Source organism: Drosophila grimshawi, unplaced genomic scaffold, assembly GCF_018153295.1.
Source record: "Drosophila grimshawi isolate 15287-2541.00 unplaced genomic scaffold, ASM1815329v1 contig_44, whole genome shotgun sequence".
NCBI classification, from domain to species: Eukaryota; Metazoa; Arthropoda; class Insecta; order Diptera; family Drosophilidae; genus Drosophila; species Drosophila grimshawi.
In genome coordinates, this window is record NW_025063240.1 from 8,093,978 (window position 1) to 8,121,219 (window position 27,242).

General features: G+C 40.9%; 1 protein-coding gene and 1 long non-coding RNA gene across 2 annotated transcripts in view; one reads left to right on the top strand and one right to left on the bottom strand.

Moving 5' to 3' along the window:
- LOC6556953 (frizzled-2) overlaps positions 1 to 19,423 on the bottom strand; it is a 75,217-nt gene extending 55,794 nt beyond the window's left edge. The window contains exons 1-2 of the mRNA XM_032743489.2: positions 19,381 to 19,423; positions 7,170 to 7,197 (exon numbers count right to left, since the gene is read on the bottom strand). The gene's annotated coding sequence lies outside the window, so the exon portion shown is untranslated. The remainder of the gene's footprint in view (positions 1 to 7,169; positions 7,198 to 19,380) is intronic.
- On the top strand, positions 14,875 to 15,851 carry LOC116806538. The gene is made up of 3 exons (XR_004365677.1): positions 14,875 to 15,273; positions 15,451 to 15,728; positions 15,782 to 15,851. It is a non-coding gene; the product is annotated as an uncharacterized LOC116806538 (long non-coding RNA).
- Positions 19,424 to 27,242: the final 7,819 nt, after the last annotated feature.

Consider the following 27,242-nt stretch of genomic DNA (forward strand, 5'->3'; position numbering starts at 1 on the left):
ATTATCGATCTCGGCTTCGACCAGCGTCTCTGGCTGTCGATGCCTGATGCTGTTCGCTAAACTGTTGCCACTTGAGCATTGCAATTCATCAATTTATCAAACGTTTGCACAGCCAATTCAATGATGGACCGCCCGGACAAGCCCAGTAGACCCAGCATATCCAAACCAGAGCCAATAGAGCCAACAGACGCCATTCGTTCTCAGTGGCTTTTTGTTGTTGTAGTTGCTGTTGTTGTTGTTGTTGTATTTTTGCAAATCATCATCATTCTTTTGTATCGTCATGAAGTCGTTTGTATCTATCAGAACGTCGAGTTCAAGCTGGGAGTTGGGAGCGTCTAGTGCTTTCAAGTGTACTGCATGACATGTGGCTTTCCTTCTCTCACTTTATCTATTTCTATTTATTTTTTTTGTATTTTTTTTTTTTAAGTTTTCTCCATTTTATCTGTCTCTTGGCGTAGTATAGAAGAAGCAGTTTTATTGGCTAGACTAGTTTTTAGCGCACTTTGCAGCTGCTGCCGATTTGACCAAAACACAAGGTTTGAGTCGAGATTTATGGGGCTTGGCATTGGCTGCATCGCTGCGCAATGCTAAGCATAGGGATAAACCTATTTCTATTCTTTCTTCCTGTTTTTTTTTTGTGTCCATTTGTTTAACTGTCTCTTTGAGTTTTCATTCTTTATCGAAACTCATTGATGGATATAATACTATTTTTTACATCGAGCAGACACTCGCTTTTGTCATAATTAATCTCTGCCGTTATCGACTTCGATTTCACACTCGTTTTTCAATTCTCTTTTCCTTTATGTTGCATCCTTAAACGTTGCTTATATTAAAGTTACTGTTTCTTTTGTCATTTCCTTGATTCTGGTATATTTATAAAAACCTTCCTTCTCTTGCATCTGTAAACGTTAACTTATAATAATATATATATATATATATTCTGCATTTTCCTTGATGCTCAAAATTATAGATTACTTAACTTTAGTTTCTTTCTGGGATTTTCAGTAATAATAGTATTTTGGAGCTGCAGCTTCAGCAATTGGACTTTTAATATTTGCTGCTACATTATCATGTGTTCCGAGAACTACGCACTATGTGGACTAGTGTCTGATGTGCTCCCTTGTTGCACATTGCCAAACATCACTAATTTGCTCATTTCAATTTCATTAAGTTGGCAGCGCTGTTTGCATATTAGCATGGCAAACAGTCTGTACCTTAACCAAAGGGGGAGTGTAACAGTTGATGAGACATCTCTAAACAGCTCTCTGCTGGGCAATGACGATGTGACTACAATGTCGATGTCGATGACGATGACGATGACGATGATGATGATGATGATGATGATGATGAGGATGGGGCTTGTTGGCTGCTGCTGGCCAATGTTGTCCTCTACCGAGAGGCAATAACAACACAAGGGCCAAATGAGCTGCAGGCAAAACAGATAGCAAGACAACACAGCACTGTCTGCAACACAAACTGAAAGGATGTAATGCCGTATATCGTTGTTTTAGTTGTTGTTGTTGTTTCAGTTGTTGTTGTTGCTGCTGTTGCTGCTGTTGCTGCTGCTGTTTCTGTTGCTATAGTTGTGTTTGGCAAGAAGCTTTCGTCGAGCTACCGTCTATGATTCCAGCTCAAAACTGGGCATATTTGCAAACGAAGCCGAAGCCAAAGCCAAAGCCAAAGCCAAAACCAAACACACAAACAGTCGAAGAAGCAGTAGGAGAAAATCCAATGTGGATTCAACGAGAGGAGACCGCAACCTAAACGCTGTTGATGCTACACGCCAAAGTTGGCAACCAAATATTGTTGCATCAGACGGCAAAACAAAGGCTGAAATGCAATAAGCCAAGCTGTTGATCGACTCGAAAGATGCTCTGCACATTCGTTAACAATGGGTTATTAAGAAGGGTATTAATGAAATGCACAGTTCAAAATGTGACTTTAGATTAAATTGCTTGACTCACAATTATTTGATATCAATTAAATTCAAAAATTGGTAAAAGGCTCCAGTTTGAATTTAGCTCCTGTTCGAGTTGCAATCCCATTTAGCAAATATCCCATATTAGCTGGAATTACGACTATGCAATTGAAACAATAAACATAAACTTGAAATCTATTGGCTAAATTCACGTAAGATTGAACATTGTTTAAAAGAATTTTGTATCGTTTTTGTAGTTCAATATACCCCTTCCACATCAATGCACAGGGCTTTTCAGCAGTTAGGTTGGCGGGCTGAGGAGAGCCGCATAATTGGCCAAGTGGTTAAGGCCGGCTCTAACCGGTGCTGCTGCACTCACCACCTGGCTAACCAACAGTCGAGTCCCAGTCACAGAGCCAGAGTCATAGTCAGAGTCACAGCCACAGAGCCACAGCATCCGAATCAACTTCAACCTTAGCTTCTATCGCTGCCTTTGCATCTCGAGACGAGTTTTGCTGGGTAAAAATTGTATTTTTAGTCATCCTCCTTGTATGCTCGTTCTGTCTGCCCCGGCTGCTGGCCAGGCTGCCTGGTTGCCTGGCTGGCTGGCTGCCTGGATGCCTGCTTGGCTAACTGGGATGGCTTGTTGGTAGGTTGCGTGGCAAGCATATAACGACTTGCCGCTTGTGTTATTATCTCGGGGCATAAATTTTATGGGCAATATTCACAGCTCCACCCACTGTTGAAAATGATTTTGTGTGTTCTGTGCCGCTCTCTCACTCACTCTATCATTCTCATTCGCATACTCCTGCCCTTTCTCTCACTGTTTATCTCTATCCGCTAGCCAATTGCTAAAATTATTTGTGGCCCACAGGCCGACTCGAACCGAGTCATATAAATTATGCAAAAGCTGCTCTGCCAGTTGCCGGAGCAAGCAAATTGATTCGCTGCGACTCCTTGACTGACAGCTCCTCACAGTTGGTGACGGATTCACAGTTGGAGTTGGATTCGGATTCAGATTCAGATTGTTCATACAGCGCGCAAGCGGAACAAATCACTTGGCGCCACTTTGGTACAATTGGCGTAGCTGTGGGAGCTGTTACTCGCCTTTACTGTGGACATAGTCAGTCAGTCAGTCAGTCAGTCAGTCCGTCTGTCTCTCAGTCTCTGACTTTTGCCAAATCAGCAATAGATTGCAGTCAGATTTTTGGGGCGCAGCTTGACACAGTCACAATCCAACAGCTGTTGGTTGTAGTTTCGTTTTGATTTTTTTTATCCAAAGCCGCAAAACAAGTTTCCATTACAAATTCCATAAGCAGCAAGGCATTGAGACAAAGCCGCGTTGAGTTATTAGAGCCGTTTGGGTGTCAACCTCAGCAGTTTATTGTTGCTTTTTGTTTTGTTCTACTCTTTGTTTTCTGCTGCCTGCAAGCTTTTGCCATTTATTTATGTTCATATTCAGATTTCACAAAGCAACACACACACACACACAAATTTGTTGCCAGCAAAACTGACAGTTCAAATTGCTTACAAGTGGCACACAGTGCCTTTTTCGAATAGACGCGGATCGCAGCAAACAACTCGCAGCGAGTCATCAATGAAGTTGTTAAAATCGGCGACAAGGGCCACTTGGGATTGACAGCTGCGAATGGGTGGGAGAGAGGGAGAGACATAGAGGGAGAGAGAGAGAGAGAGAGAGGGACACTGCAGTGGGAGCAGCCAAGAGTCTCAGCCGTTTCTTTTTTTGGCTGTCAACTTCAAGTGAGAGTCTCCAGAGACAGCGATACAAGTTCAACTTGAAGATTTAAGGCACTTGAGAATACCAAAAAAAATAAGTCGTATATATATATGTATATACATATATATACTATAGATGCCATTTCATATTTATTTAAACATTTCGCTGGTATCCAATCTTTTGATAACAGGCCTCACTGTACTTACAGCTAAGCACCTAAATATGACAACTTTTCGCCTTTTTCGCCAAACAAAAAATGTTGTCAGCTGGCTATAAAAATTCCATATTCCATAATACTCATATGGATGGAAAAAAAAGTGGCTACAAGGACGACGCGAGGTCCTTGTGCCCAGCACGTGGCAATAAAGTGTTGGCAATTTGAGGCTAGGGAATCTGGCAGCGGAGCGGTTCCACATTTCGTGCTGGGCTCGTCATATTTTATGTCCAAATAGTTAAGCGAATGCACAAATACACATAAAGACAAAAAAAAAACCAAAAAAAACAACAAAATATAAAGAAAGAAATGCTGGAAAATTGCTTGTAAAACATTTTTGTATGTGTGTGTGACATTGACAGTGGATGGGGTGGTAGAAACGGAAAAAAAGAGAGGCCGAAAGAGAGGGCGAGAGAGAGAGAGAGAGAGAGAGCGAGTTAGCTAATGGGCTAGAGAATGACAGAGAGCGGTACACATTTATACCAAATCTCCGGGCTCGGCTACACATTCCCATAAATCACAAAAAGCATTTAAATTTTTTTTCTTTCCTTTTTTTTTTCTTGGCCTAGAACAATTTTTTCTTCTTTTTTTTTGCCGGCTACATTAATGCGCCTACACACACATAAAATGGGCACGGCAGTGGAGGGGTATCTATCTGGTATGTAACTGACAGCCTATTTGCGCCTCGGCAGCCATCGTCACCGCTAGGAGCTGCTGCTGCTCCATGCAACAACAACAACAGTTGCCGGCTCCTGCCAGGCGGTGGCTTCGTTTTAAGCTATTTATGATTTCAGCGCAATACACTCTTTATTCTAGCCGGCACATTGCAATTGCCAAGACATATGTGGGACAAAACTATATTTATTAGTGTTAATTACATTTTTATATAATTTTTTGGTTGAATAACTTGATTAGATGCATTTGAAGATGTGGTCCAACCATTGTTTTCACGAAATTACAACTTGAAGTCTTAGTTGAATAGGACATTCAGTTTCAGCAGATAAGTCTTAACTAAATCAATCAATCCATTCAATACATGAGTCTCTGCTTAGATAAATATTTGCAGCCCAAGTTGAATGCTCAATCAATCCAATAAGACTTTAAAATAAAATCCACATTTAAATAAAATGTGTTAAAAGTGCTCACAATTCTATAAGTTATTTTGTAATCAGCACTTTTAGACATATGCAGATAGACAAAGCATATAATGAATCAAGAAACAGACGCTGAATTGTAGAGTATTTTCATAGCTGGCAATATCCTTTATGATTTGTTTTATTTTTCGTCATTGCTTGTTTTATTTTTATTTTATTTGCATGCTGATTTTTCCGGGCAGCAGTTTGGCAGCCCAGTGTTGTTTATATTGCTGATGCCATAGAAAGAAAAAAGGGGAACTGGTTTGGTTGGGGTGTTTGGGGCCAGGGGTGAAGCTTGTGCAGACTCGCGAATGTTTAACAAATGTGTGACATTTTTGTGTGTGCGTGTGTGCGTATGTGTGTGTGTATGGAACGAAAGATTGGGAGCATGAGCATGGGCAAATTTTCTGTGAATGGCTCCCGATTTGCCATGTGTGCTCCTCTCAACTCACAACTCTCAATTCTCGACTGGCGCTGTCTGTTTGCTCTTCGCACACGCGTTTGGAATTGATTTTTATGCTGTGATTATATTTTCGAAAAGGTTGACGATGAGCTCGAATCAAGGCTGTGGTTGTGCTTGCGGAGGGGTTAGGGGTTGGGGTTGATGTAGGGGTCGTGCTACACTGTTTGTTTTTACAACAGCAACAGCAACAACAAGAACAACAACAGCAACAATGAAGTGTCGCCAACACGCTTGAAAAAATAGAAATTAAATTGTGCGTTCATGTTGTTTTAATGGGTTGCCCCCCCAATCGGGTTGCGTTGCGTACAAGTAAGTGTGGAACAGGGGGAGGGGGAGATGGGGGCAGACACAGTGGCAGATGCTGCACAGCCTGATAGTCAACGGTTTGCCACTTTTATGCGCCTTGTTTAACGATCGGAAGTCATATTCATAAAAATATGTCAATGAATTGAGAATTATTTATGGCACAACATAAAACCGAGCCAAATAAATAAATTACTGGGCATAAAAGCTGTCGCAGAGTGCGTCCAACTACGAAATACCTGTGCCTGTTTGGATATTCAAGTAGTTTTTTATATCGATTTCAAAATACATAAAACCAATTTTAATTTATTTTATTGAAATGTGTTGCAAGAAAACTGTACTCTTGGGATTTGATGTTGAAGTGGACTCTGCCAAAATCAGGGTAAAATAAACTAGTCACAAAAACTGTGGCACAAGTATTAAACTATTCCCAAATAACGTGACAAACTCGACAGTTTGGCAAATATATTTCGAGAGATATGTGTTGGAAAGTGTGTTAAGAGAGGCGTTTGCTAAATTGTATTTGGCTGGTGGAAGGCCTTGCGCTCAATTCACGAGGCTGAAATTGAAACTGAAACAGAAACTTAATTGCAATTAAAAGGCAAGTCGAGTCGAGTCAAGTCGAGGACCAGAATCGACTGAACGAGCAGCGAGAGCAACACCTACCATTAAATGTAGCACTGCGTTAGACTGTTGCCTGGCAAACGACCTACTTTCATAAATACGCACACACTCACACACACAGACACACACACACACACACACTGGCACACCCCAAAAGCCCAATGAGTGGCCGTTGCCGGAGTTAGAGTCACTACTGTAGCCGGTTCCTGACCCGTTCCGGACGTCAGTCAGCCGGCGATGTGTTGGCCAAAAGGCTTAAATTTCCAAACGACAATTAGAAAATTTGCAAATTACACGGGACCGGACCGGTGAGAGGGCGGCGAGCGGAAATTTTTAATGAAAAGTGCGCATGGGAAAGCAAACAGTGGAAAACTTGTCAGGCAACTAGATGTTGTTGTTACTGCTGCTGGTGCTCTTCTTGCTTTTGTCGTACACCAAGTCCGGACAGCGGAACTGGCCCCAGTCTCAGCGAGCTCGGTGCATTGTCAGCCGTCGATTCGAGTTGGCATTAAATTATGGCCCAGCTAAGAGTATGAGAAAGAGAGAGGGGAGTACAGCGAACGGGTGTTAACTTGGTAATTTTATGCCTGAGTTAGCATTTAATTTGTGTAAATGATTTTGTGGATTTTATGCGCGCTATTAAAATTCCAAGCCAGAAGTCGAAGGGTGAGCGTTAACTGAGACAACATTGTGTAAGGGGCAATATGGCCAAATTGACCGAATGACAGACCGGCAGCTGTAAGAGTATATGGCATTGATATAAGTTTACTTACAGGCAATCAAATAAGTTCGAGCGTCAACCTAAAATGAGAAATAATATTTGGCTTTTAGTATGACATAAAATATGAATGGCAGCGAACATTAAACTTAGCGTATATAATGATAATTACAACAACATTTCCTTATATGTGCATTTTGTCATTATGTAATCCGCTTAAGATGTCAAAGTCGCAGATTGCGCATACGCGCCGTTGGCCCCCACAGCTAACAAAGACATTTTTTTTTCTTTTTCGCCTAATGCGACACTCATTTGAAACTCATTTCAATTTTAACACTTTTATGCTGTATTCTGGCACATTCAGCGGTGGCAGCGATGGCAGCGACGCCGACATCGACAGCGACGTCGACATCGACGTTAGCCCTAGTCGCTTTACGGCTCGTAAAAAACTTTTTTGGCGCCGCACATTATTAAAATTTCTTTATGACAAGCGAGGCGAGAGTGAAGAGCCAAAGAGCCGCTCCAAAGAGTCGTCGTCGTCGACGAAGACGACGCGACAAAAGGCATAAAAACTGGTAACAAAATATTTGTGTTGGCCATACCCTGTCGTAGTGCATCCTATGGGGTATATATGCATTTGACCTTAAGATTTTACATAAACTTTAAAGATATATTAGTTTGAAAGCCATTAAAAATTGTAAGTTTGGTTTAAAGTTAGTTTTATTGACATAGAGGGTAACTGCTAGCACAGCATTCATGTGTAATTTTTGTGTGCGAAGGCAAAAATTTGTTTTGGTCTTTAGCTTATGCATAAATTAACATGAGATTTATGTACCCGTCCACTTGAAACTGAGCCAAGAGCCAAAAGACAGCGCCTAACAAGTGGAAGAGTGGAAAAGTTAAGGATAGCCAAATAATAGTCGTACAAGCATTTGAGCCCAACGTTTTTTTCGAACGACTTTAAAGATTTTCCTTCACCCAAAACGTGGTGTCTGCTGCCTAAAAAGGAGTCGCACCAGCTGACAAAAGATGCTTGAGAATATTGTCAGACTTGAGCCCAACCCTTTTAGTTGGCACTGTTTAACTTGGCAACTTTGCAGCCGTCTAGGTCTGGCTTTAACAGTGCCGGGCGTAATGAGATTTTTCATTAGGCCAAGCCACGCAATTTATGTGCATATTTAAGTCACATTTAAACAAGATATAAAAACCAAAAAAGAAAACAAAATAAAAGCACGACGACAACGACGACGACGACAATCAAATGATGCGCTTTATATGGCGCTGAAACCGTTGACCATAACGGAAACTTGTTTTTAATTAAAACCTTTCCGTTTCGAATTCCAATTGCCACTTAAAATGATCATACAATTCGATATGAATATTTAAAAATGCATAAATAACTGCAGAGTTAAGCGGATAATGGCGTTGTCGTTGTCGTTGTCGATTTCTGGCAGCCAATTGAGGTGAATTTATGAATTTATGAAATGCCATTCCGCGAGAATCGAATCAAATCAAATCAAATTAAGTCAACTCAAATCGAGCATGGAATAAACTCGTGAAAATATGTAACAGAATTAGAAAGTGGTGAGGGTTACACATTTCGAATGCAGTCTCGATTCGTCATTATTTGTGTTTCTGTTTCTGAGGCATGCTTTAGCTTTGCTTTTACGTTCAGATCGACCGAATCCGCCGCCCTCATCGGGCCACAGACTCTCTTTGGACGTTCTGTTTTTATTTTTATTTTTTTCTCGCGGAAGTCACGTAGCGAGTGCACAATTTGAAAATGAGTTTTGTCGGTTTTACACTATACCCTATAACAAAGCAGAAATCATTATTAATGCCGCCTCGGTACTACACCCAACATGCCACATGCCACATGCCGCTTGCCGCATGCCGCATGAATTGCTAGTCTTTCTTTCTTTCTGTTGCGGTCAATGGAAGCCGCGGCAGGAATTGAGCAATTTGCACGTCTGGTTTAGTCAAAACAAAGTAAAACAACGAGCCCAGTAGGCGTACAATGGACAATTGGACATATAGCGACCATCCAGAATACAGAAAACAAATTCAACTATTGGGGCGACTGCAACTATGAGTTCGAGTGCGAGTGCGAGTGCGAGTTCGAATGCGAGTACAAGTTCGAGTTCGAGTACGAGTACTCGTGCCAGGTTCATTTCCAAGAAGTGCCATAAATTCGTCAATTATGACGGCGTGGCATGCGGACGCTTTGGTTATGAATCGGCAGGGCTCCAGACTGCTCCCAGGGAGTGCCTATTTCCATACACATATATATATATCTATATATGTATATACTTGGACAGATTGACAGCTGTCAAGCATTGAGTGACCAATGGTCAACGAGCAGGCAGCCGGAGCTGGGTGAACACAAATTGATTAAGGCATGTCAAGTACATATTTTAAAATTGCATACACATGCAGATTGAAATAAGAATCGAGATTTCTTCTGAGGAAACTGCCCAAAATAAATTCGTATTTAGTTTAAGTTGCCTGTCCACATATACTGAAAGAACACCAATGTAGATAAACAAATTTGTATATTTAATTAAAAGAATAGGCAAATCAGAGCATACTGCAAATAAAATCTTCCAACTTCTGCAGCCCAAAAAGTGGATGATTCAACAAACAAATTTGCAGGATGTGAAAAATTTTAACTTTGCATTTCCAAGCTTTTTAACATACAAATACTAAATATAAATATTATTATATTTAATTCTTAAAAATAGTCTGATGTGTGTAAATACTTTTGCAGAAGGTTTTTATAGAAGAGAAAATTATTTAATCGACTTTCAAATCACAAATAAAATCAGATTAATCTCTTCGCTCTAACAAGTGAAAACGTAAAGCATATTTAAAATTGTTATCCGTATTAAAAGTTTATCAAAATGACGGCATTATAGCATACAAGATACATTGACTTTTATAGTTGGATTTATGTAACATTTTTTATGCTTTAATCAGAAGAACATGTTATGAATGAAATAAATTACAGACAACATAAGCTAAAAGCCCCTATATAATGCCCAACATAAGAATAATTCCAGCAATATGTCGAAGTCGAGGGCATCAAATAGGAGCACCTAAGCCATGGATGGCCCCGTGCTGCCATCATAACAATTTCAAATGTCTTTCTAATCCATTTACAATCCATTTACGAGCTTCTTTCTAATCCAATACAACCCACACGGCGTGTTCCCCCAATGAGCAACCAAAATGCGGGGCATTTACTTCTCCCCCCCATCCCTCATCTCTGCACACACACACACAATTGCAAACACGTGTGCGGCGTGCAGTCATCGTCAACAAACTGAACTGGCAACTGGCAACTGGCAACTGGCAAGAGGCGTCATTTAATTAACCCGCGAATGCAGACACACACAGAGTGAGAGAGAACCGGAGCCCCGACCGGGCGACCACATGATGGGGGCCACATAGAGCCGTGTACGGTCCGTGCTCGGCCGGTTCGTTCCCTGTACGGACGCCTGCGCAACGCTCGACGTGTCGGCCTCGTAAAACGGTAAAGTTATTTTTATGCGCTTTTAATAGACTCACGCTTAGAGCGCGTTGACGACTCCCTGACTCTGACTGGTTGAGGAGGGAGGTAGGGGAGGCCCTGCTGACGTTTGAAACTAACCCCGGCCCACTGCATCGTATTTCATGTTTATGAATGCATTTTTATTATGATGATTTTGTTTTTCTTCTCGTGATACTTCCATTTCACGCCACGCCACGACGCCTCCTCGCCCCTCCTCTACCAATCAGGAATGCAATTGTGCTTTCAGTTTCAGTTGCATTTGTTAGCATTTTTCATGGGTTTTCTTTATGGCTCTTGATTTTTTACGTTTAACGGATTCGAATTTTCGGATTGAGTTTCTTTTGGGAGGGCGCTCGTCAAATTAATGCATATAGCGTAAGGAAAGTGAATCTCGGCAAAGTCATAATAAAGTTGTAAATATTGATTTGTGAGGGTTGCGACAATAACAATTAACGAGAGCAAAACAATAATGACGTAAGTTAAATTTAAACTACCAGTAATTAGCTCATTCTCTGTGTGTGTGTGTGTGTGTGGGTTATATGATTTTATTGAGACATTTAGACCAGCAGCGATTTAAAGCCGTCCGGTTAAAGCTAAGACTACATTTCCCAAGCAGCCAGAGCAGTCATAAATCTTGAAAGCTACCCGAAAAACATGCCATAAAACACATGAAGACTGTGTAAATAACAGAGCAAAGGGATGTGTTTGGCTAAGAGCACGATAGAGATAGCTAGACTGTGAGAAAAAGAGAGAGAGAGAGTGAGAGAGAAAGAGATAGAACAGCTCTCTGGGCAAAGCACCTTTAAGTTGTGTGCTTCCTGGTTCTGTGGCAATTTATGTGCGAAATATTTTTGGCCTGTTTTTGTTGCGTTAGCCGGCAGCAAATAAAATCAGGCATTGCCCATGGAACTGAACTGGTGGCCATTAATTTATGTAAAGCACAAATTATGATTGGGACAGAAAGTAGGCTGACTCTGGCCTCACTGGCAGCCCTCCAACTAGGCCTACCAACTGGAGCAGCCAGTCATAAGCAGCAGCAGCAGCAGCTGTATCGCGATGATTATGCAAGCTGCCGAATTTTCATAAGCATCATCATAATCATCATCATCATCATCATGATGATGGTTGCCAGAGTTGGGCAGAAGTAGGGGCAACAGCAAATGGAGGCGCAGGCCGAGCCATTTGGAATCGGTTGCTGTGGCTTTTTGGGGCGTCCGACAGTTAAGGGTAAGTGAAAAGCACCGCAAGAAGAAACGACTTTGGTTAATGGCGCAAAATGTTCGCAGTTGGCAGCCCAGCCAGGCAAGTAAAATGATTTATGGCACAAGGAAGTTAATTTATTAATTTCACAACGCTGAGAATGCAGCAACATCAGCATCAACAGAAACAGCAGCAGTGGCAGCGGCAGTGGCAGTGGCAGCCGCCACAGGCTCGTTTAGGGAGTACCGGGAATGGAAAGGATCCCGACATGTTTACAAGCAGCCCGCTGCTCGGGATCGCGAACAGAAGCGACAGCGCAGTAGCGTTAAATTAGAAAAAACCGCTTAACAAGGTCACACAGATTACAAGCGGGATACCAACATTGGTGGGGTGTGAACACAGAGCGGAGCGGAGGGGTGTGGGTTGTGGGCTGTGGGTTGTGTGTGTGTGTGTTAGCGAATATTAAAATTATAAAGAGCGTGAAATGTGACTTGTGAACAAGATATATGATATGAACATAGAGGAAAAGAAAAATGCTGTGGTTGGCATATTTCTGACCAAATCTAAGTCAATTTAATGAATATAGATATTATCCCAGTCTAGTGTTTGGAGCATATACATATATTAATTAACTGTAGACAGGGAGACAAAAAGTCTCTCATCTATACTATAAAACTACCATTAAGATGTGGGAAATTTGATTCAGGTCTACATGAATATGCAATCTTGACGTGCTTCAGCTAACTGCTTTCTCTTGTTTAACAAAGAAATTGCAACCACAACTAACGTATTTTCTAAAATTAAAATCGAAATCGTATCTTTAAATATTTGTAAAGAAATTATCGTATAAGTACTCGTATATAGAATTAGTCGTCTCATATAAACACAGAATGCGCGGCCAACTCTCTGATTAATTTGTATAGCATTTAGCACAATGCTAAACTTTTTCATACCTATTGGAAAAGATTTCCACTAACGAATTTCTCCATCGCTAGACTCCAGTAAAAATTAAAACTAATAAAAGCTCATCTCAGTTCGGTATACGTACAATTATAAAGTGGCTTGCATCAGATCAGAAATTACGTATACGTCACAATGGCGTTCCCCTGCTCACCGCTAACTAATTGATGGAAGCGCACGCACACAACTCAATAAAATCAAATTTAGCTCATTAGCAACAAAAATTGATTGCAATATGTTTGTTTCACTTTGATCTAAAGGCACTTAGACTGTTCGGCCATAAATCGAGCGACCGCCCGTCGCAGCAGCCCAAACTGTGAATCGGAACTGGCATTGGGGCTATATAAATATAGCTATGTATATATGTATCAGCACACACACACACACACACACATATATATATATATATATGTATGTGGTTGTAGTCGGCGTAAAAGGGGGGCGCTGAGTGAGAGCCCCCCGGCTGATGGAAAGCGAATGGAAATCGGTTTTGAGAAGAAGGCTGATTTTCTAGTCAATTTCCACAACAAATGGCTCAAATTTAGCTCTTGATTAATTGCACAATCCAGTAGGGCAGACATTGAATTTGAACTTTTCAATCGACAATCATTTTTTGTGCGTTATTAAATCATCAGCGCATATTCTGTTTGAATATTTCATTTGCAAGCGTTGAAAAATTGTCGCGTTGACAAACAATTTCATTCTGCAGATTGCGAAAAGAATGCAACAAAATTAAGATGCCTTGTAAATCAAATGATTACAAAAAAAAAATTTCATTTCATTTTTTGAGGCGCCCATTAAACTGTCAGCAAGTTGCCGCCTACGAAAGAGTAGGGGAATCCCGGAAGACAGAGACGGAAGCCGGAGCGAGGCGTGAAAACTCAAAGGGAGAAGAAAATTGTGAATTGATGATGCCTTTCATCTATTTACTTACTTAACCAAGCTTCTACGTCGGGAAGTTGAAAATAAATAATCGATACGAATTCATTAAGTAGTGTGAAATAGAAGCAGTTAAAAATAGTGCGAAAGAAGCCAATTCTGATTATTTCACTTGTTGACAAAGAATAGCGAGTTTAATGTAAGACAACAGATATTTATTTATATTTCAAATATTCGACTGCAATTTCTTGTCTATTATTAAACTCAATTTTCTCAAGTGGTCTCTTACATCAACTATAATTAATTTTAAAGTTAAGGCTGTAATAAATTTTGTGACATTAATAATAGTACGTATACCAAAAAAGAAATGGAACGTAAATAAATAAATTTGTGGCGATAGAGGCTTTCAACATATGTTTTACTTGCTTCATTTTGAGCGGCATGCTACATAATAAATTCGTTGGTAATAAAAATACATCATCAAATAAATAGTTGCCGTGTTGCACACGAACAATGCCGGCACAAACGATAATTCGTAGAATTTCACTTGGCAAATACGAGTAAAATAAATTGCATCTACGCAGCTTTTCCGGGTGCTCCAAAAAAAATTGCTCAGAGCTTATCTCTGGCCACACCAGCAGCAGGCCTGAATAGAGGTTGTTGGTGGTAGGGGAGGTGTTTGGTGGTGTGGTGTGGTGTACTAAAGCAAAGGCAAAGCCAAAGGCAGAGGCAGGGAGCAGGGAGCAGGCAGAGCAGGGAGAATGAGAGCAACCCTTAAATCACATTTTGCCTAATTTTTCGCTGTCAAAAAACCTCATTAATCTTTTGGTCTGGCTGGCAATGGCAGTGCCATGAAAATGGAACAGGAAAAAACATACGCCACACGGAAATTGCTATACGAGGGCGCCAAAGCGGCCGAGCCCAGACATACACACACACACACGCATACAATACACACTCACACACACATACACACACCCAAAACCAAAACCAAAATCCGCTCTCACCTTGCCGAGTTCGAGAAATTGTTGCTGCCCTTGAAAAATGAGCCGCTCGTATGTCAGACGCAGAGAACGTAAATGTCAACCCCAAAAAAAAAACAAAAAAAAACCGAAACCGAAAACGAAAACGAAAAAAAAAAATGTTGGTCGAACCGAAAGTCGAACGTGTGTAATTTATTTAAATTTAAGGACAAACTCTCCGCAGTAGTACGCGACAGTTTTCTCTAAACTCAAAGGGGGGGAAAGGGAATGAATGTCGAACCCCTTTTCGCTTGGCCCACTTGAATATTGATTTCTTGCGTAATCTTTGCGGCACGCCCGCCGGCCAGGGTGGCCCAACCTCTCACTGGCTTCACCAACTCCAAATCCAGCTCCGATAGTGGCCTGGCCCCCATTGACGTTTCATATTTATTAATGAGGCGCATTTGTGTTTGGAATTTTTAATTGGACAAAGGTGACAGGAGCGGGAGCAAGGAGCAGGAGTAGGAGCAGGAGTAGGAGCAGCAAAGAGCTAAATGGGGGAGGTATGCCATGGCTGGTGGTATATCTGGCAGCCAGGAGGCACAAATGTAATTGAGTAATTAACATAAATTATAATACATAATTTGCGCTTGCCTTTTTCCTAATTATTGTTAGGTAAATTAGATTTTTGGCCCAAAGTTTCGCCAACTGCTTGAAAATACATAAACGAGAAATTATTGTATAGCCTTATTCATACTCGCATTGAATGTATTTGTTTTTTCCAGCGATAAGCAATTTATGTTCAAAGTTTTCGCTCAAAACTTGGCAAACAGCTTCTGTTCGGCAATCTGTTCGCTTCCCCAGACCATCGTTTTGGATTTTGAAAACCAAATCAAACTAAATCAGCATCAGCACAAAATCTTAAATGATGTTTACACACTGCCAGCCAAAAACAATTGACAGACAGCAGCGACAGAGATGACGACAACAGAACATCCTCGATGGCAGTTTCCTGCATTTAACCCAGCAATGAAAGTTGACAGAGCGCTGCAGAGTCAACCAAGTAAGGATATCGACACAAAGTCGGTGTAAAAATACAAAACTGTTTTATTCCAGAATGGTAAAGCTCAAATGTCGAATTTTAAGTGACAACTTAAGAGTCGCAATCTCTAAAGGAAGAATGTGTTCTTAGAAGAACAATAAACTAAATTAAAGTTTCTAAAATAAATGCTATTAACCTAAAAATATACATTTATTTATTCAAGATTTCTCTTAATATTATTTTATTTGTATCACTTTAGCAATAGCATTGTAAAATTGTAGGTGTGCAGGTGTTTTGTAAGATGTTCTAAATCCATAGTATTTCTCTCTAGAGTCTAGACTATTCATGCACTTTGGCATGAGAATAAAAGTATCCTTAACACCTCGAAAGTGTGTAGAGCATTTAAAATGCTATCAAAATTTCTACACTTTTGCAGACAGACACCAAACATGCCACACAGCTTTCATTTTGGAGATGGCAGAGGCAGAGGCACAGGCAGCGGGTGGAGTTTGAAGGAGTCATCTGTCAGAAGTTAGCAACCCTGCCGCCATATTGAATTTTGTTGCATGTGTCTGGGTTGTGCCTGGTTGAGTTTGTCTGCTCGGCTGATGCTTGCCCCCCTTCCAACCGCACCTCCTGCGTTCAGCCCACCTTGTTGCTCGCTGCCTGATGCCTGCTGCTTGATGCTTGCTGCTGATGTGTGTGACAGAAATGGTGCTGGGATTTCAAAGTTCCCTTACACACACACATACACATACACTCGTACACACACAGACACACACTCGTACACACACAGACACAGACACACACACGAGTAGAAATGGCAACTTTGTGCATAATTTTGCGCCTTGTTGTCATGTTTCTGTGCCCCTCATGACTCTTCCTGCTCCTGTTAAAATTTATGTGTGTGTTTGTGTGTTTTGAGTTGCCTTGTAAAATGTAAATAAATACGACGAGCAGCAAAATCATTTTTGTTTGTTTAGTTATGCCAGTGTTAAGGTTTATACGTGGCAGCAACTCACGAAAAGTGCGTGTTTGAGCTTAAAAAATATATGCTTAGCTTTATTAATTAAAATATTTAATATATAAGTACAGGAGAATATATGTATATAAAATCTAAAAAAATATGCATGTGGAATTTGCACAGAGAATTCTACTATGAAAAAAAAGTGAAAAAATAACTAAACTCAATTTTCAATATAAGTATAGTATAAGTAAAGACTTAAGCTGTATTTTTAGCTTGCTTATTGCTTGAAGTAATTCAATATTTTGCAAATCACAATCAAAAATCGTTAAATATGTGCATCGTTTAACTTGATATGAGGAACGCATAAACTGAATTGAGGTGCGTGTGTAGTGAAATTGCCTAAGCCTGTTATGGCGTCATTGCCTTGCTTTTGTGCCTCCAATTTCCACACACACGCACTATGAAAAGGGGTGCTACCCCTCAGCTTCCGCCCGCTCGCCCACAAAGCAGCCTACTCAAAACATCTCTATCCACCCCTTGAGGCACGCCCAAGTGCTGCGTTGCTTACGCAGCTATCATCAACAATAATAACAAGAGCACAAAGGAAAAGCTCCACATTTCCCACTCCCTGCGACCACCTTGCCCACACCCGATCCCATTTCGACGCTTTGCTCTAGCGCCAGTGTAAGTTAAGCGTCAAAAGTTTTGATAGCTTGAGAGATGCCTACTGGAGCGACGACTCCTTCGACTCCTACGACTCCGGTGACTCTGACTGGAACCCCATTTGAAGCGGCAAAGCGACGTGCAACATTTTTCATTTTTAGTTGAGCAAAATTTTTAACACAAAACTTTTATGTAAAATGTCTTGCGAGATAAAAGTTTAAATTGTCAATTGAAAATGTTGTTGGCAAAAGTTTTTTTGATTAATTTTCACTGCGCAGCGCATCGTTGACAATAAAGATGAGCATGAGCGCCAACGAAGAGGGCAAGAAAGTGTGGAAGTCCCCCGAACAACATTTACATGTTCAGTTCGGCACGAGGCAGACAAACAATTGAGCACATTAACGCGCACAGATATAGCAACAGAAAGAGACAGGAATATTGAGAGTGAGAAAGAGACAGACTGAGAGAGAGAGCAGTATACACACAATATGTATATGTGAGAAAGAATCTACTGCGATTTGCATGTGAATGTGATGAAATAGAATTTAATGGCAGAAATAACAATGAAAAGTGAAGAGCAAATAAATAAAAAAATAAAAAAAAGTAAGCTAAAAAGTCGATTGAAAAGAGAAGAACGAATGAAGCAGCAGCAAAAAAGGGAATTGAAAACATATTAGATAACAACAACTTGGAAAATAAACGCTAAATGCTTCTACAAATCCTTTTTGTTGAGCTCTTCAGAGGAGAGTGAACACAGACAATAGTTTAAGCTTGAATAGATCTGGATTTAAGTCTGTTTGAACATTTGTACACTGTATATTTTGTTGGGCAAGTATTTTATACCGCTTTGCCTGTCTATTTACAATCTTTTTCATCAAATTTCTCAACGCCCCAAGTCTTTTGTCATTGGCAGCTTTCAATGCGTTATATGCTCTTGCCCCCTTCCCAGTGATTTACAGTTCGGAAAGCCATTTTGTACAATTTCCACACGATTGATTTCGCAAATTTTCGCCGCAAGTGCCCCCAGAAGCGAAATAGCAACCACTCATTTCCCCAACACCCGTTAAAAGCCCAAACTCTCCAACACTTTGGCATCTCACACGCTCAACCCCCGGCTGGTTTCTACACTTGTAATGCCTTTTACCCTGTAGCCACAATTACCCAAAAAGCCGATCCAATTGCTGCTCCTGCTATGGACACCCTTCGAGAGCTCACATGACGACTGCTATTGCTGCTGCTGCTGCTGCTACTGCTACTGCTACTCCTTTTGCTCTGGACTTATTGAGGTACATGGCTCTAATGCAATTAAGCCGCTCCGCATTGCCTGCAATTCATAAATATTTTATTTGACCTCAGCAGCGGGCCGGGACAAACCGAAAACGATAAAAAAAAGTTATATATATATATATATATATATATACATATATATGTCTTACATAGACATTGCGTATACGGCGACGAGTCCAGCCAATATGCTTTTCTACTTTTTGGGGTCATTATTACTTAACGCCCTGGCAATGTTAGGCAAATTGCTTTTCGGACTAGCCACCGGAGAGTTGTGTGGGACTCTGTTTGCCAAGGATATTAGAGTTGCATGTGCTTCCGTTTGGTGTCTGTCTCTCTGCTTCCACTTCTCACTGTGTGCTGTCCAACCCCCAAGCTTGGAAACAAATGGCATGTGGCAAGGGAAATGGTAAAGGCAAAGGCAATGGCAAAGGCAATGGCAAAGGCAAAGGCGAACGTAAAGGGTTAAAAGGTGCGGTTTGCCACGCTCCACGCTCGACGCTCGACGCTCCATGTTCCTTGTCGCGGTTCCGGAAACAACCACCTAAAATGGACACCAGCTGCATTTGCTTTTGTCTTTTGTTGTTTACTTTTCATGACTTGGGTTCCGTTTTCTTTGCTTTGATGTGCCACAAATTAATTGCCTACAATTAGGCGCTCTGGCAAATGTCACTCACCCACTCATTTCCTCATCTCCTCACTTCCTCATCGACTCACTCTTTCACTCGCTCGCAAGTTGTAAGCATTTTCGACACTTACCGTTGTTCCTGTTTGTAACGGTAGCTTAAAGGCTTGCCAAAGTCTGCAAAGATAGCAGAAGAGCAAACACGGTTTGTTAGTGCCAAGTTCGAGTTGGACAAAACATATGCCATTACAGCATTACTTGTGTATACTTGTGGCATGTCTGTCACATGCAGAGCAGAGCAGACCAGCCAAAACAACAACAGTATCCCAAAAAAGAAACTTGCCCAAAAACTTTGCTTGTACCCTCGACCAAAAGAGGGACTTTTGCTAATGAAAAGTGTCTGCCGTTGGCTCTCCAAAACTTTTTCATTGAGTAGTCCTGTTGTCCAGCAACGGCCATCGGAAGTTACTTGATTTTCTTTTTTATTGAAATAAATAAAAGTAAAACCATCGAAAAGAGCATGCCACGAATAGTTTATACACTAACAGACTGACTTCAATTAATGTCCGACTGGCTGTTGTCACAAACCCACTGATAATGTTGTAATGCCTTATTGGCGGATGAGAGATACGATACGAATACGATTGCTGTTCAAAGTTTTCGTGCCAAACAGAAATTACATTTCGCTTCGCATTTGGGTTTTTATATTGTTGGCCAACTCCCACGACACATACTTAATGGCAAGAAGCACATCGCACATCGCACATCGAGCACAAAGCACTGACCAAAAGATTTATTATCAAATGTCATTTTTGCTCGCTTACTCTTATGTAATTCCCAACACACCCCCTCCCCCACACACACACACATACACACAACCACACACACACACACACACTTGAAGCTGCCGCAAAACATTTGTTATAATCAAAAGTTCTTGGCTATGCGCTGATTGCGCTCTGCGCTTTGATTTCTCTCTGAACTTTCGTAAATAGTTTTGCCACTTTTGCCATTCTGTATGCGCAATTTATATGGCTTAACGTTGACAGTTCAATAAGCCAGAGCCACAGGCTGTCTGACACTCTCTGACTGACTAACTGACTGTCTGACTCCCTGACACTGCACTTTAATTTTCATAAATAACCCACAGATAAATAAAGTTGTAGGCCAACAACTATTGCCAACTACCTGAGAGGCAAGCCACTAATTACGCATACGCAACGTTGCGAGGTTAAATAAGTTACCCCAAAAGTTCCTTAACCTGCCTACCAGCCAGCCATTTCAATAACTTCTGTTGCAATTCCCAGGCTATAGGATTTAGCATAGACAGAGACAGAGTCGGGCCATGCCAAAAAATGTTGCCTTCCACCATATATCGTTTTAACATAATTTCTGTGGCAAAATTAACTTTATGAACTGTTGAGCGAATCGAGGCAAGGCAAGGCAAGGCAAGGCAGGCCAAGCAAACGAGTCAGGCAACTAGCTAGCAACTGACAACGTCTTACAGATAGAAGACAGTCCTTGGAGCGTGCGCCGCGCAACCTGCCACTTAAAACAAATAACAAAGTTTTGCTTAACTTTGCGGCAAGTCGCTAGTCGCAAGTCGATGGGCTCGTCCCGGAATCGGTTGCCCGCTCCTTTTTGGTCCTGTTGCTGCTGCTTCCCAAGGAGCTGGCCCAGTCATGCCCTGTCAAAATTATGGCCAGACACAAAGAAATGTCGTCGACGACGACGTGGTGCGGCTTTGTCTTGGGCGTTGCAGAAAATCATCCGCAGTGTGTGAGAGTGTGTGTGTGTGTGCTTGGGACTAGGAATGCTTTTCCCCCCTCCGGCTAAATTACGTATGAAAATGGATTTTTTTTAAAAGAAAATAAAAGAAGAAAACCTGGCGACGTCAAAGGACATTTTACGAAAAGCGTCAGCTCACAACGGTGAGCAATTCTGTTTACATTTGGCCATCAACAATAAATTGATAGCTGTGAACAACAACAACAACAAAAATAAAGACATTCTCAGGCAATCAAAAATAGCTGTAACCATTTTAAAGAAAAGTTGAAAATAAAGTACATTTGCTGAACGTATTACGACTTTGAGTCCGGATACCCGGAAAATGTTGAACCATTTTTAAGGCGGATTTTATTCTAAGAAGTCTAAGGAAGCACATCTTTGATTATCTTACACAGCTAACTTTATACCTATATAGAAAACAGCTAGCTACAACACTAGCCTAGCAAATTTCTAAATATTAATAATTTAGTAAAGCCTAGCAGGCAAATAGTTTGGCTTTCTGTGTGACAAAGGAGCAAAGGAGAGGAGAAACATCAATAGCATTTACGGAGACATTTGCCAGGCACGCTAATTGGAATGTAGGGTCTTCGATGTGGAACGCTTGGCGGGAACGATGCAATCAGAGTAGCAACGAGAGCAGCACGTCGCCCATATTACTTAAGGCCACTAAAGAGCCGTCAATAAATGTGTCGTGAGTGGGGGGTTTTGGCCAATTGCAGCTTGAGGTAATTGCGCTGCTTTCAACGCCCAACAAAACAATAAGCGTTAACTGACAGAGTCAGGCACAACCAACACACACACACACACACACACTGGCATTAATATGGCGCCAACTTTGGGCCAACTTCATGAATTTTGAATGTATACGCACAGTGAAACTAAGGCCAACACAGTTTCCACAAAAACCCAGCCCGGCTGTTGGCCTTTTTATTTTTTTGTGCTGACACAAGATGTGGAGCTAAAACTGTAGTCCTACTCGATTCGCTTGTGTTTGTTGTTGATGTCGTTGCTGTAGTTGTTGTTGCTGTAGTTGTTGTTGTTGTTGTTGTTGTCGTTGTCGTTGTCGACTTCCGACGACTACTTAGAGACGCCTAAACAGCTTCATTACTTTTATGAGGCTGGCGGCGCGCTTCGTTGGCTCCTCGCCCATTGTCTGGGGCCATCTCTGGCCTCCGTCTCCGTCTCTGGCCAGGCGCAAATTTGTTTGTGTAAATTAAATGAAACGACTGTAAAAATGCCAAATAAGCTAATTTGCGGTTAGTTTTCCACAACACAGCACGACAACACCAATATACACGTACGTATAAACGGCGACCATAACTCTGCCAGCCTGCCCCATCATTATCAATCAAAAACAAAATGGCTTCCCCACAGACCCCCCTTTGCTCCACCTAACAGTATACAAAGCGAAATGAATCCTTTTTCGTATTGTTCACTTGGCTGGTTGCTGGTTGTTCGTTGTTGTTGTGGTCGCTGTTGCTGTTACTGTTGCTGTTGCTGCCATTGGTCATTTCTGCGGAAATGAAGCGAACTGGGAACAGCGAGTTGCATGTTTAATGCAGACAAGTCTGTCATGCTTATTTGTGCCTGGCCATGAATTTTGCATTAGAATTTAGTTAAAGTGCAGCTGGTGCGAGTTCCAACAGAAGCAGGAGCAGCACAACGAACTGTGGCAAAGCGAAACTTTTTCATGCAACTAGCGTAGAGGAAAGGAAGCACACTCAGAAGGGTTGGTAGTAGATATCTAATACATAGTTGGTGGTTATCATTCGAATACTATTAGCTATGCAAACGTGGCTTTAAAGACCGCTTGATAGCAAGTGTGATAGTCATGTAGTAGAAAGCAGAAAATCTAAAAACTATCTCAACAAAAGAATTTTATTGTATCTTTTATACACTCGTTGAAATACAAAAATTTAATAGTATTTCAAAATTCGAACTAAAATGTTAATGTCAGCACATAAACTGCGATCTGCAAGGGTTCGGCCGATATCAGAGGCAAACAAATAATGCGAAGCCAAAGTTGGCTTGAAGACTAAGATGACCATTTTGAAAGATTGAGAGAGAATGCTGAATATCAGTATTAAGTATATTAGGTGAAAGTCAAGTGACAAACCCACCCATTGATTTAGATTTTACAGATCAGATAAATGTAGCAAAAAGAAGTCAATGAATTTATTTTAATGCGCAGTTGGACATAGGTAAAAGTTTCCAAATGGCACTAAAAAGAGATATACAATGTGTCAATTTAAAAAGCCTCTCAAATTAGAGATGCGGACAGCAATAAACTGGCTTTTTAGGATTTTATTGACGCACATCAATCAAATTGCTATACAATGACAACAAAGAAAACCGAAAGCTGCAAAAACGCTAAATAAACAAAAAAAAAAAAAAACGAAAACATATCAAATGAGTTGCATATCAAAAAATCATTAGCATTTTGTAGGCATTTTAATTGAAATTGTATATGCCCATTGGCAGAACAGGCACCAACTTTATGTCAACCTAGCTGGATGAGCGCCCAGGGAGGAGGGAGAGTGAGGTTTACATATCTGGACACGCTGTTTTGCATATCAATCTGAAAATCAATTAGAACTTGCTGGCACGCGCCAGCTGCCCAACTTTTTTCATTAAAATTAAGCGCTAGCTTCGGAACAGGGGCAGAGGCAGAGGCAGGGGAACGTGAGATTGGGCGGCTGAGAAGGAACCTATTGGGAAAGAAGCTCAACCTGAGTGCTGAAACTTTTATGCTCAACACAAAAATGTATAATTACGAGCGTTTACGTCGAGTTCCCGCTACATATCTCTATCTCTCCTTGTCTCACCTTGTGATGATTTTAAAGCGAAAGCTCGTCTACATTTTCCTTTTCACAAAACAGCAACAACACTTACAGCATCAGCAACAACAATCCACACATCCTTTCAGCATCGCTCTCAGACGACGGTTAGCATCGTTGGTTTATAGAAAAAATTTGCATAAAGTGCGCATAAATTATGCCGTGAAAAAAAGTTATAATACCATACTTACAGTACAAGAGGGGAGAATGCGGATGAGGATGTCTACTGCTATCTACCGAATACACCTCTATGCCCATCCAGGTGTGTGTTTGTGTGTGTGTGTGTGCCTGTTTGTGTGTGTGTGTGTGCCTGGGACGCATGTGACAGAAACTGCGCAACTTTCGTCGTGGATTCACAAGAGGGGGTAACCAGTCTCTGTTGGGTCTCCACTGTTTACACTTAAGTAACATAACAACAACAACAACAAGAACAACAAAAACTGCGACGAGCAACAAATTTGTTTAACAAAAATTTTCATAAAATAATGCAAAAGTTTCAGCGTTTCTCCTATAATTCATTCTGGGGCAGCTGTTGCTATCGCCGGTTGGTTTGTTCTTGTTGTTGTTGTTGTTGTTTGGTTACTTTCAGCCTGGCCTGGTCTGGCCTGGGCTGGCCGGGTCCTCAAACGCAAACTAGAAAGTTGGCAAAAGCAGAATGTTCATCAATTCATTAGAGTGCCAGGCGATAGAAATTGTTTGCCCATCAAGCCAATCACAAGCAGCTGTGAGCTCGCCTACTACTGAGAGTTAATTTGTCACTTATCCAAAAACTGAGCCAAAACTGAAAAGTTTCCCCAGCATAGAGCTTATCATTTGCACGATGATGATATCAATAAAGTTTGCTTGCCATATGAAAATACAGCTTATAAATATTGATAAGCACAAGATTTAATGAAGATGAGTGATTCTAAGAAGAGCAATGACTAGATTCAGTAAGGGACTACGGAAGATTAATTACTCTTTCAGCAATATTATATAATATTAAAAGATGTATTTCATGATGTCAAATTAGTATAAATATCTTATTATACACATCCTGCAGCCTGTTTATATAGTATTGAATTACACATCAAAACCATTGATAGACAAAAGATTTAGGGAGGAAAATAACAAGGGGAAATCATTTATCAACAGGCTTATGATATTAAAGATTGTTTCACAAATATTATTTAATATTCTAAGATGAATTTCATGATATCAATATAGAGAAGCTATCATTTAGTATTACAGCCTAAACCTCTTCTTAATATACTTAATGCTGTTAAGGACTTGGGAGAAAATACTCAACAGTTGGCTGCGGGAGATTAAAGACAGCTTCAGATATATAATGTAATTCTCAACTTTGATTGCCACGATTATACAGAAAAATAGACATTATTATTGGTGAGCCAAAGAAAAAGAAACTGTCGATTTAATCATTAAGCAAAATCGTTCAGCTTTTTGAACATCCCCTAACCGAACTTAATTTATTTCCTTGGCGTTCACTTATTCAACTCAAATTCGACTCCGAATCCAAATCCAATTAATTCATTGTCTAAGCTTTCTGGTGGCTGAATACTCACACCTGTCAGTTGAGCTGACGTCCACTTGCACCTTAATTGAATTCGTGTAATTCGTACGGCAGTTGGGGTGCTGGGCACCTTGCCTCGTCCCATTGTATGCTGCTCATTCTGCTCGGTGTAGCCCGCTTAATGAGGACTGACAGGCGACAAGCGTAATTAAATTTTATTTAAGTGTTACATGCAAATTTCACTCGCTTTCAGCTGCATTCCATTCCGGCAGTCAGGCAGACACGTCCTGCCAGGTTTTGGTCTTTGTCTTTGATTTGTTTGGGTTTATCTGCTCAGCTGGCGATGGGGCTAATTTATGAGCGTGCCGAAGACAGCGGGTGGTCTTCAACTTACACAGTTCTTACGGCCATTTGAATGGCGTCTAATTCCTCACACGCAAAGCCGCTTATTGATTTGCACCCTCCGACGTTGCGCATACGCCGCGTATATTCTGCCTTTTATTTCATTATTGTGTGCAGAAATGGAATGGGCTGGCAGCTTTCCATACTACTGCTACTACCACTTCTGCTCTTGATTATGATGGAAGATGTGCACTGGTCACAGACTCCCAGGCACAGCCCCTTCTGGTCCCAGACAGCTGAGAATGACAATGACATATTATCATCATTAACACTTTCCTTTGTGTGAGAGCGTGTTGCATAAGCTTTTTTAATGTGTTTCCCTGTTGGCTGCTGTTGCTGTTGCTGCTGCTGGTCGAGTAAAATTTATTATTTTGCTTGTCGTTGTTGTGCGTTATGCGCTCTGATTTGCCACAAACAATTTAAATGCGAATACTCTAATTGGAAGTAATTTTATATATTCTCCGAGACGACTTGAAAAATAAGTCAAGTGCACTGAATAGTGACTTATGACTGTTGCTGCTGCTGCTGCTACTGCTGTTCCAGCCCCGCCCCGATCCGTCCCCTTTGCCAACTGATATGGGCGGTCTGCCAGTTATCAGTTTGCCGTTTGCCAACTGTCGCTCAATTGACATAGAAATCCATTCGCGATGGCAACTGCAGCAGACTCGATTCATACTGAATGCGCCCAAATGACGCCAACAACGCCAGCAAAATAGTTACGCCCACTTCTGGCTAGTAGGAGTAACCAGCCAAACAGCTAGTCGGCAATGCTTTTAATTAGTCAATTGCCTTTTACATGCGCCTTCATTTGCATAGTGGTTGACGCGGGGGAGCAACATCAGTGTCTCAAGCCGCTGTTATTATTTATAATTGTATTTAATACAATATCGTGTGCTTAGCCTCAAGAAAGTCTGAGTAGAAAACTGCTCTAAACGCATAAATTAGAGATGAATGGATATAAATGGTTGCCTTATAAATTACATTAGTCACAGTCTTGTTGTTCTCTGATCCAAGCGGACAACAACAAGTAAGAATTATTTACTCTAGAGAACTCGACTAGGAGATATCATGAGCTCAATTATTACATATATTATATTAGTTAAAACGCTGGATTTAATAGGAAGGCGCTGCTTTGAACTGTAATTTGTGATTTTCTTTTCCTATCTTGGTGAAATTGGTTCGGTTTGTCAATAATATATTATACTGAAAGGCAGAGTGCCTTTCAAACTATGGCTTTCTTTATTTTATATTGATATTTACGAAATGGGAAGTGTTATGGAATAAATAATATAACAAAATTTAAAATCTGTATCTTTTATAAACTTCAAATATATCGACGCTACTGTTGATTCCACTTTTCTTCTACCTATTACATACTTTTGCAAAAATGTACATTTAATTTTACTGATTAATCTTTAATATTTATCCTTTTACTAGCCAGTGTAAGAATTGTGTAACA